Below are 10333 nucleotides of genomic sequence, written 5' to 3'. Positions count from 1 at the left end.
GAAAGCCACCTATGCCAAGCATGGTATCCATCCACAGACAGCTGTTTCAGGGTTTTTGCCCCTCATCAGTACTAGGCACTGCTCCTAATAGCCAGATTCCTACTCCACACTGATGAGGGGCAAAAACCCTGAAACAGCTGTCTGTGGATGGATACCATGCTTGGCATAGGTGGCTTTCCTTCATAGGATGCTGCCCTTCCCGTGGTTGTTCCTTCCCGGGGAAAGGCCTGGCTATTCATTGCTTGCGTCGAGAAACACATGATGGTGTCTCCGCAGCTTCTTTACATGCATCTGCATATTTCCCATAAGGGATGGGGGCAGTGTTCTGGAATCACTGCGTTGAGAAACACGTGATGGTGTCTCCGCGGTGTTGGATGTTTTGGTCTCCCCGAGGCCAATCATCTGTGCCTTTATAGCCTTTTTACTAGGCACTGCTCCTAATAGCCAGATTCCTACTCCACACTGATGAGGGGCAAAAACCCTGAAACAGCTGTCTGTGGATGGATACCATGCTTGGCATAGGTGGCTTTCCTTCATAGGATGCTGCCCTTCCCGTGGTTGTTCCTTCCCGGGGAAAGGCCTGGCTATTCATTGCTTGCGTCGAGAAACACATGATGGTGTCTCCGCAGCTTCTTTACATGCATCTGCATATTTCCCATAAGAGATGGGGGCAGTGTTCTGGAATCACTGCGTTGAGAAACACGTGATGGTGTCTCCGCGGTGTTGGATGTTTTGGTCTCCCCGAGGCCAATCATCTGTGCCTTTATAGCCTTTTTACTAGGCACTGCTCCTAATAGCCAGATTCCTACTCCACACTGATGAGGGGCAAAAACCCTGAAACAGCTGTCTGTGGATGAATACCATGCTTGGCATAGGTGGCTTTCCTTCATAGGATGCTGCCCTTCCCGTGGTTGTTCCTTCCCGGGGAAAGGCCTGGCTATTCATTGCTTGCGTCGAGAAACACATGATGGTGTCTCCGCAGCTTCTTTACATGAAACAGACCTGAAAGAGTCAGTTATGAAATGTTTGCCTTGTTATTTTTTTTCCAATATTTGGCACCTTGACAGAGCATTACTGTCTCTCCCCACATACAAGTGACTACAAGAACTGAACATTACTTAGAGCTAACTATTGTGTAATCAGAGGTTATTCCGAAAAGAAAGGAAGTCGAGATCCACACGCTGCAGTTTAACGTAAGTGACTTTCAATTCACTTTCAATCATGTCACCATTTTATGCTATCCTTATTGAAAGGTTTTTATATTATGGCAGTGATATTATCGGGTTATTATATGTCTCATGCTCTACTATTACATGAATGTCGGGTAAAATGGGTCCAAGGTCAAAAAGCAAAGTAGAACTTTTCTATTTACAATTTTTAGACAGTTTACTCATAATTTTAATCAGATTAATACCACCAGATAGTGCTAATATGACATTGTCATGTACAGCCTATATAACATTACCAGATGTTACCAAAAACATGCAAAATCATTAAAGAAGAATACAGATAATACTGACTCTACGGATGGCTCAATATGATACAATTCACATACAAGCTGAAGAAAACCACCAAATATTGCCAAGTATTGCTAGTAAATGAGGGTCCTAAATATTCTAATTTTTTCCTTGACATTTAGTTGAAAAATTGCTAATTTCAGGACGGATCTAAAACCAAAAAAGCACAAGCTGCAAACTACAGGTCCTTCTCAAAAAATTAGCATATAGTGTTAAATTTCATTATTTACCATAATGTAATGATTACAATTAAACTTTCATATATTATAGATTCATTATCCACCAACTGAAATTTGTCAGGTCTTTTATTGTTTTAATACTGATGATTTTGGCATACAACTCCTGATAACCCAAAAAACCTGTCTCAATAAATTAGCATATCAAGAAAAGTTTCTCTAAACGACCTATTACCCTAATCTTCTGAATCAACTAATTAACTCTAAACACATGCAAAAGATACCTGAGGCTTTTATAAACTCCCTGCCTGGTTCATTACTCAAAACCCCCATCATGGGTAAGACTAGCGACCTGACAGATGTCAAGAAGGCCATCATTGACACCCTCAAGCAAGAGGGTAAGACCCAGAAAGAAATTTCTCAACAAATAGGCTGTTCCCAGAGTGCTGTATCAAGGCACCTCAATGGTAAGTCTGTTGGAAGGAAACAATGTGGCAGAAAACGCTGTACAACGAGAAGAGGAAACCGGACCCTGAGGAAGATTGTGGAGAAGGACCGATTCCAGACCTTGGGGAACCTGAGGAAGCAGTGGACTGAGTCTGGTGTGGAAACATCCAGAGCCACCGTGCACAGGCGTGTGCAGGAAATGGGCTACAGGTGCCGCATTCCCCAGGTAAAGCCACTTTTGAACCATAAACAGCGGCAGAGGCGCCTGACCTGGGCTACAGAGAAGCAGCACTGGACTGTTGCTAAGTGGTCCCAAGTACTTTTTTTCTGATGAAAGCAAATTTTGCATGTCATTCGGAAATCAAGGTGCCAGAGTCTGGAGGAAGACTGGGGAGAAGGAAATGCCAAAATGCCTGAAGTCCAGTGTCAAGTACCCACAGTCAGTGATGGTGTGGGGTGCCATGCCAGCTGCTGGTGTTGGTCCACTGTGTTTCATCAAGGGCAGGGTCAATGCAGCTAGCTATCAGGAGATTTTGGAGCACTTCATGCTTCCATCGGCTGAAATGCTTTATGGAGATGAAGATTTCATTTTTCAGCACGACCTGGCACCTGCTCACAGTGCCAAAACCACTGGTAAATGGTTTACTGACCATGGTATTACTGTGCTCAATTGGCCTGCCAACTCTCCTGACCTGAACCCCATAGAGAATGTGTGGGATATTGTGAAGAGAAAGTTGAGAGACGCAAGACCCAACACTCTGGATGAGCTTAAGGCCGCTATTGAAGCATCCTGGGCCTCCATAACATCTCAGCAGTGTCACAGGCTGATTGCCTCCATGCCACGCCGCATTGAAGCAGTCATTTCTGCCAAAGGATTCCCGACCAAGTATTGAGTGCATAACTGAACATTATTATTTGATGGTTTTTTTGTTTGTTATTAAAAAACACTTTTATTTGATTGGATGGGTGAAATATGCTAATTTATTGAGACAGGTTTTTTGGGTTATCAGGAGTTGTATGCCAAAATCATCAGTATTAAAACAATAAAAGACCTGACAAATTTCAGTTGGTGGATAATGAATCTATAATATATGAAAGTTTAATTGTAATCATTACATTATGGTAAATAATGAAATTTAACACTATATGCTAATTTTTTGAGAAGGACCTGTATAACTTTGTCAAATCTGAGAAGAATTATTTGCTTTTCGAGGGGTGCGGAAGAAAGTGATACGGTAATTTTATTTTCTTCTACTAGTGTCACATGAGCCATTCTAAAATGTTCTCTCTCTTGGAGTATAATGAATTCCATTTTTCGTTTTTTATTGACCCTTTAGATACTAGTGCAAAAATTAAATTGGGGCAGAGATTCATTAATTTTGTGCCAGAATTCCTGCCGATAAACTTTCCTTTATGATGTGCACAATATTTGTTAATAATCTTGCTTGTGGTGATTATGAGTTGGCTCCTCAAATGTGATTTTGTAGGGAATAGATATTCTATTGTCCGGTTCAGTAGTGAGGATGAAGACAGCAAGATTGTGGGATGTTTAGTAAATCGATAAGGTCAAGGAATATTAAAAAAAAAAAAGAAGAGAAACAAAAAACAATTTTTTAAACGTAAAATGTAGATTAAGACAATTGCTCATTTTTGAAGACACATTTTGTAAATTTGAAGGCATTAACCATAGAGAATGTGTCCGATTTTGCTGTGTCACATCCACCATTAAAGCTCCACCACTATTTCAGAAAAGAGGCAGAGGTCACGTAAACACGCCAGAAATTGCAACTACATATTGCGCTAAACATTTGCTGCATTTATCATTTTTCTGGTATAGAGATGATTGATAATTCCCCTGTATGGTTGTACACCACATAATCCTAGCAAATTGACTCTGTTACCTTGCAGAACATGGATCCATAAACATTTGGACATTTTCCTGAGAACTCTTGTTGTCTCCCACTCAGCAAATACATTGCTTAGGTTATCTGGCTTCTCTAGAAGCTTAATGTCTGTTCATGAGATGGTGAACCAAAAAGTTATCAGACATAGATGTCAATCAAATATTTGGTGTCCTCAGATAAGCAGAGAGTTTATTTGAGGACAACAAATCTGTCTTTCTCTCCGTCACTCTCCTTCTTTGTCTCCCTCTCTATCTCTCTCTGTCTCTCTTTTTCTCTGCCTTTCTCTCTCTCTGTCTTTGTCTCCTCTCTTCTCTTCCACTCTCTGTCTCTCTCTTTCTGTGTCTCTCTCTGCCTCTCTCACTGCATCTCTCCATCTCTCCTTATCTCTCTTTCTCTGTCTTTGTCTCTCTCCTCTCTTTCTGTCTCTGTGTCTCTCTCTGTCTCTCTGTGTCTTCCTGTCTCTCCCTATCTATGTCTCTCTCATACGACAACAGTGCCGAGAGAAGAGTCAGATATGACATTTCTGTCTCATTTCTTTTTGTGAAAAATTGACATCTTGTCTGAACATTTCTGGATTGTCAGTTTACTTACTACGGCCTACAGGTGTTTCTTTTTTTTTTAATGGGTGAAAGAAATAAATTGTTGGGGAGATTTTTTTCAAATATAGATTTTTTGTGTGTGTTTATTTCTTTTCAGTACTGAATTAATTAGTAATGGGGGTGTCTCTCCATTACTAACCTGTGGGCTTGATGTCAACTCCATGCCATACCACCACACCACCACAATCCCTTAATCCCGATTGCCAATGCACCAGGGCAATTGGGAAGGGCCGAGACTAAGTGCCAGAATTGGTGCATCTAATGGATGCCCCATTTCTGGGGTGGTTAAGCACTGGTCTTATTAGGCTGCAAAGGGGACAATATCCATGGACCTTCCCAATCTATTCATATCATCCCGCAGCTGTCTGCTTTGCCTTAGCAGGTTATTAAAATCAATGGGACCCCAAGTCATTTTTTTTAGGATTCACCAATTTTTAAAAACCAGCAAAAGCAAAGCAGACAGCTGGAGGCTGATATTAGTAGGCTGAGAAGGTCCATGGATATTGGTCACTTTGCAGCATAATGAGACCAGCTCACAGCTATCTGCTTTCCTTTGGCTAGTCATTAAAAATAAGAGGGAACCCACTTTGTTTTCTTAAATTATTTATATATTTTACACTGTCCCTCACTTGATCAGCAACACAGCCCGTGATCAGGTGGTTATACAGGCTGGGACACTGGTGGCGTCGGCCAATTATGGCCATGCCAATACTTGCCATGGCTGGGATTACTACGGAAGTGTCCACAGCTTAAAAGCCTGTTGATTGGCTGCATTGCAGTCTTTAAAGAAGCTTTAGTAAACATCAGAAATCTGAACAGTAACACGAACTTCTGGGAGAAGTCCGTGTTTGGAGTTCACCACCGGACACTAGAAGTCAAGTATGTACCCCAAACTTTCTGGTTTTTTGGTTCTGGTTCCTTCAACGTTAATAAAAATGAATGATACACTCCCCAGGAATTACCTCATTCTTCGTGCACTCCATTTGAGGCTAAGAAGTATGGATGAACTCTCAGCTAGCCTACCCCAGCATGTATCTATTTGTTGACCTTCTGACTGGTTCCGTGAGCACATTTGATATTAGGTATATGACACAAGTTATTGTCTCTCTACTTTCCCAGGAGACTAATTATCTTGTTGCCTTTCCTGTACTGTCTTGTCTTGACATATCAGTAATAAAACTTAGTTTCTACTTTTTTGGACCTTGTCTTGTCCCTAAATTAAGATTTTGAAACTAGACAGTTAATGGTCAATGAAAGTGATTCAAGTATTTTATATGGCTGACTTTTTGAATGATTTGGTGCTAACTTGGGTTGGTAAGCATATTAAACATTCTATATATGAATTTCTCTCCACAGGATGGATTTCTACTCACTGGTTACCGTCCTCTTGGTGATTCTCATAATCAGCGTGTTGTTTAACTATACAAAGCTACTCTTAGAAAAGTCAAAGTTGCCTCCTGGACCAACTCCTCTTCCCATCATCGGCACTCTTCACTTAATGAACCTTGATGATGTTGTGAAGTCCCTCCTGGAGGTGAGTAAAGCCAGAAAGAAAGTGCTGGATAAATAAGAATGAAGGCAGCACTTTTGTTATGATCATATTTAAGTCATATGCATGCGATGCTGTGTTGTGTGATATTATATGTTGTGTTCACCACTGCTGTGTACCGCGAGCCAACTGGAATATTGCTAGATAACTTCACATCTCTACAGTTATGTTAACACTGAAATGCGTGTGGGGGATAATGACAGATGTGAGATTGCAAATTTGTTGACAATTGTAGCATACACTGTATGAGTTAAAGGGAATCTTTCAGGTGCTACATCCTGCCCAAAAGGTGGCCAGCATATATCAGGACTTGGCTGTATAATCACATCCATGTATATTTTATTTTCAAACTCTATGGCATTTCAGAGTGAAGCATACTTTTGATAGCTGGCGGCTTCTTTCCACCCGCTGACAGTTACTGACAAGCCTCTGCTTGGTTGCGCGTATAGACAATTGGTTTTCAGTCAGTTTAAGCTGCTGGGGACGTTCTTGTACAGCTAGTTACTAGTGATGAGCGAGTATACTCGTTGCTCGGGTTTTCCTGAGCACGCTCGGGTGACCTCCGAGTATTTATGACTGCTCGGAGATTTAGTTTTCATCGCAGCAGCTGAATGATTTACAGCTATTAGACAGGCTGAGTACATGTGGGGATTCCCTAGCATCCAGGCAACCCCCACATGTACTCAGCCTGGCTAATAGCTGTAAATCATTCAGCTGCCGCAATGAAAACAAAATCTCTGAGCAGTCATAAATACTCGGGAGGTCACCGAGCGTGCTCAGGAAAAGCAACGAGTACACTTGCTCATCACTACTAGTTACTCATCGGGCTCGAAGGCTAGCAAAATTATGTTTTACTCTGAAACGAGCCCTGGTTTGATAATGCCCAGCAGGATACCACTGGTGGTGGAGAGGTGTAAAGTGCTGTGTCCTTTAAGAGTTAATGCACTAATCAGATGGTCATGAGGCTTGGTCAAGGGGCACATGAGAGCAATTTAAAAACTTATGCCCTTGAAGCTAGAAATTTGCATTAAATAAAAGTTTTTTTTGTCTTGACTAGTGTGAGCATTCTGATACTGCAAATATCGAGTATCGGCCGATATTTGCTGTATCGGAATTCCGATACCGAGTTCTGATGTTTTTGCGATATCGGAAATCGAAATCGGCGTGTGCGGTGCGTATGGTTCCAAGGGTCTGGAGGAGAGGAGACTCTCTTTCAGGCCCTGGGATCCATATTCATGTAAAAAATAAAGAATAAAAATAAAAAATATGGGTATACTCACCCCTCCGGCGAACCCTGGCTGTCACCGCTGCTAGCGTCTGCCTCCGTTCCTGAGAATGCAGAGAGTGAAGGACCTTCGATGACGTCACGGTCACGTGAGTGGTCAGGTGAGCGGTCACCTGACCGCGACATCATCGAAGGTCCTTCACTCACTGCATTCTCAGGAACGGAGGCAGACGCTTGCAGCGGTGACTGCCCGGGTTCGCCGGAGGGGTGTTTATATCCATATTTTTTTTTATTCTTTATTTTTTACATGAATATGGATCCCAGGGCCTGAAGGAGAGTTTTCTCTCCTTCAGACCCTGGGAACCATCCAGAATACATTCCGATATTTGTGTCCCATTGACTTGCATTGGTATCGGGTATCGGCGATATCTGATATTTTTTGGATATCGGCCGATACCATCCGATACCGATACCTTTGAATATCGGAAGGTATCGCTCAACACTAGTCTTGACCGATATCGCTGTTGCCGCTATACATCAATAGGGTTTTTTTTCTGATTTCTCATCTTCTCTTTTAGTCTCTGATATATCATATTTATTACACAATACACTGAAAAAAGAGAATGGCGCTAAGCAAAAATATATATACGGTAACTGGCCATGAAGTTCTTAGTTTAACATTCTGATCAGACTCTATGAAGCCTGCTGCCACATCATGGCGAACCTCTCAGTGGGTCCTAACTTTTATTACCTTAAAGGACCGGCGTCGTGCGGTGTCCACTGCTGCAGAGGCAATGCACCGCCCCACAAGCACAAAACCACAGCAACAATGGCTGCCACGCATCACCAACACCAAATGAAAAAAGCATTAAAACTCATCTTCCTCAAGCTCTCAAATGAGAGCAAAAATAGGCAGGACTCTCTTTTCAGTCTCCAGCTTTTTAAAATCACATGTGCCAAATGGGAGGAGTGCACAACTGAAAAAAAGAACAGATCATACTACAAGCTGAAAAAAGAGAATGGACATCTTTTTTTCTGCAGTTCTAGCATTTCCATTGTTGTCCACTCTTGTTTTTGTTTTACTTGGACCCACACTCCTCCCATTTAACCCAGGTGTTTTTAAATTAGCAGGAGACTGCAAGAGGGGTTCTGCCTATTTTTGCTCTCAGTCCACAGTCTGAGAACATGTGGAAGGTGAAGTTTTTACATCTATTCACCTGGTGTTTGGTGCTCTGTGGTGGCCATTGCTGCTGCGGTGTTGTGTCAGCCGGGCGGTGCGGCCTGGGGTCGTGAGGACTCACTGTTGCAGCATGGATTCTATGAGATCCCCAGGCCGCCCGCCCAGCTGGTGCACTGTTGCTGTGATGGAGGTTGACATCATATGCTTGACTCTTCTCCACACATATTTATTTAGATTTTTGCCCATTGTAATTTCTCTCTTAATTAAACTATGTAAACTCAATGTATTGTTTTTTCTTTTCAAGCTGCAATATGTATCCCTTGAGGATATGAAGCTTTCCCACTTTTCTAGTACTGCTCCTTAAGAACCATTGACCTACTCAATAGAATTGTTTTTGGCCACCTATTGAACATTATAAAAGTATAGTTTCAAATCGTAACTTGTCATGTTGAATGTCTCTGTTTTCTCCTAGTTGTCGAAGAAATATGGTGACATATTTACAGTATATGAGGGGACTCAACCAGTTATCATTCTTTGTAGTTATAAAGCCCTCAAAGAAACTTTCATTGACAAAGCAGTTCAGTGGTCGAGCCTATTGCGCTATATTCTATGATTTTACCAAAGGAGATGGTGAGTATTTAGTCAAGGGAAGTTTACTCTTCTTTGATCTCTGTGTATTATTCATTGACTTTTTCTTCACACTTGTTGGCTGTTTGGCTACTTTTATTCTTATTATGGTTCCAGTATAATAAAATTGGAATATTAATGGATCTAGACCAATAATCTACATTTGGAGGGGTGGCCTGCTTTGAACAATATCACTGACAAGCTTTTAACATATTGTCTCAGTTCCATGGTAACATCACAACAGGGGGAAATTGGTTTTACCCAATTCTAAAATGAATCAATAGTCTGTTCATGTAATTCAAATACTTAATGTGTCTGTTTGTAATGGTTGCAAGGGTCAAGATGCAACACTGCAACCTCAGACATCAGTGAAATGGGATCCTTTGGGTGCAAGTGTTACGGTTTGACTCCAGCATTCTTTCTCAAGCCACATACTAAAAAAGGTACAGGAACCTCCAGCTTATGCAGTAGACAAAGTCTCAGTCTATTTTATATAATTAAAATAGTCTTTACTGATATAACATAGGTGCAGTTGGTGGCAGGTACAAATCTTAGTATCAAAATCTTCATCTGTTTTGCACAGAGACACAGGCATATCGGCTGCAAGTGGCAGCAAGGACTTTTCAAATACACGGCATAAACAACTTGGACTTCCCATCTCCATTTTAACTTCATTCTTGTGCTATATTCCACTTTGTAACTGTGTCCCTGCCTGGTTGGCCTAGTGTTATTTTTATGCTTCCAGGACCTGCTTACATGGTGCTGCTTCAGCCCCACTCCTTCTTGACTACCTTGAGCTCCTTAACCCACAGAACTATTTCTGGCTTAGGCCGTACTCACTACAGTTGTCTCCTTCCTGTAAGACTCACTCCTGAGTGCTAAGGATTTTCTGGCTTGATTTCTGCCACTTGATCTAGTTAATTACTTCCAAACTTGGCACTCCTGCAATCTTCCTTTAACACGCGTCTTAGTAAGGGGCCTATATCTTTCTCATCTCAGAACTATTCTCTCTGTACCAGAGAGTCCAAGAATAGGGACATTCTACATGCTTCTCAAAATCCACAAATCTGGAAATCCAGGAAGACCAATTATTTCATGTGTGGGCACCC

General features: G+C 41.7%; 1 pseudogene; it reads left to right on the top strand.

Moving 5' to 3' along the window:
* Positions 1–1150: 1150 nt before the first annotated feature.
* The window catches only part of LOC138661805 (cytochrome P450 2F2-like), a 58264-nt pseudogene continuing 49081 nt past the window's right edge, over positions 1151–10333 (top strand).

Source organism: Ranitomeya imitator, chromosome 2 (genome assembly GCF_032444005.1).
Source record: "Ranitomeya imitator isolate aRanImi1 chromosome 2, aRanImi1.pri, whole genome shotgun sequence".
Taxonomy (NCBI): Eukaryota; Metazoa; Chordata; class Amphibia; order Anura; family Dendrobatidae; genus Ranitomeya; species Ranitomeya imitator.
Note: the sequence above shows the minus strand (reverse complement) of the source record. Positions and strands in the feature narration are given on the sequence as shown.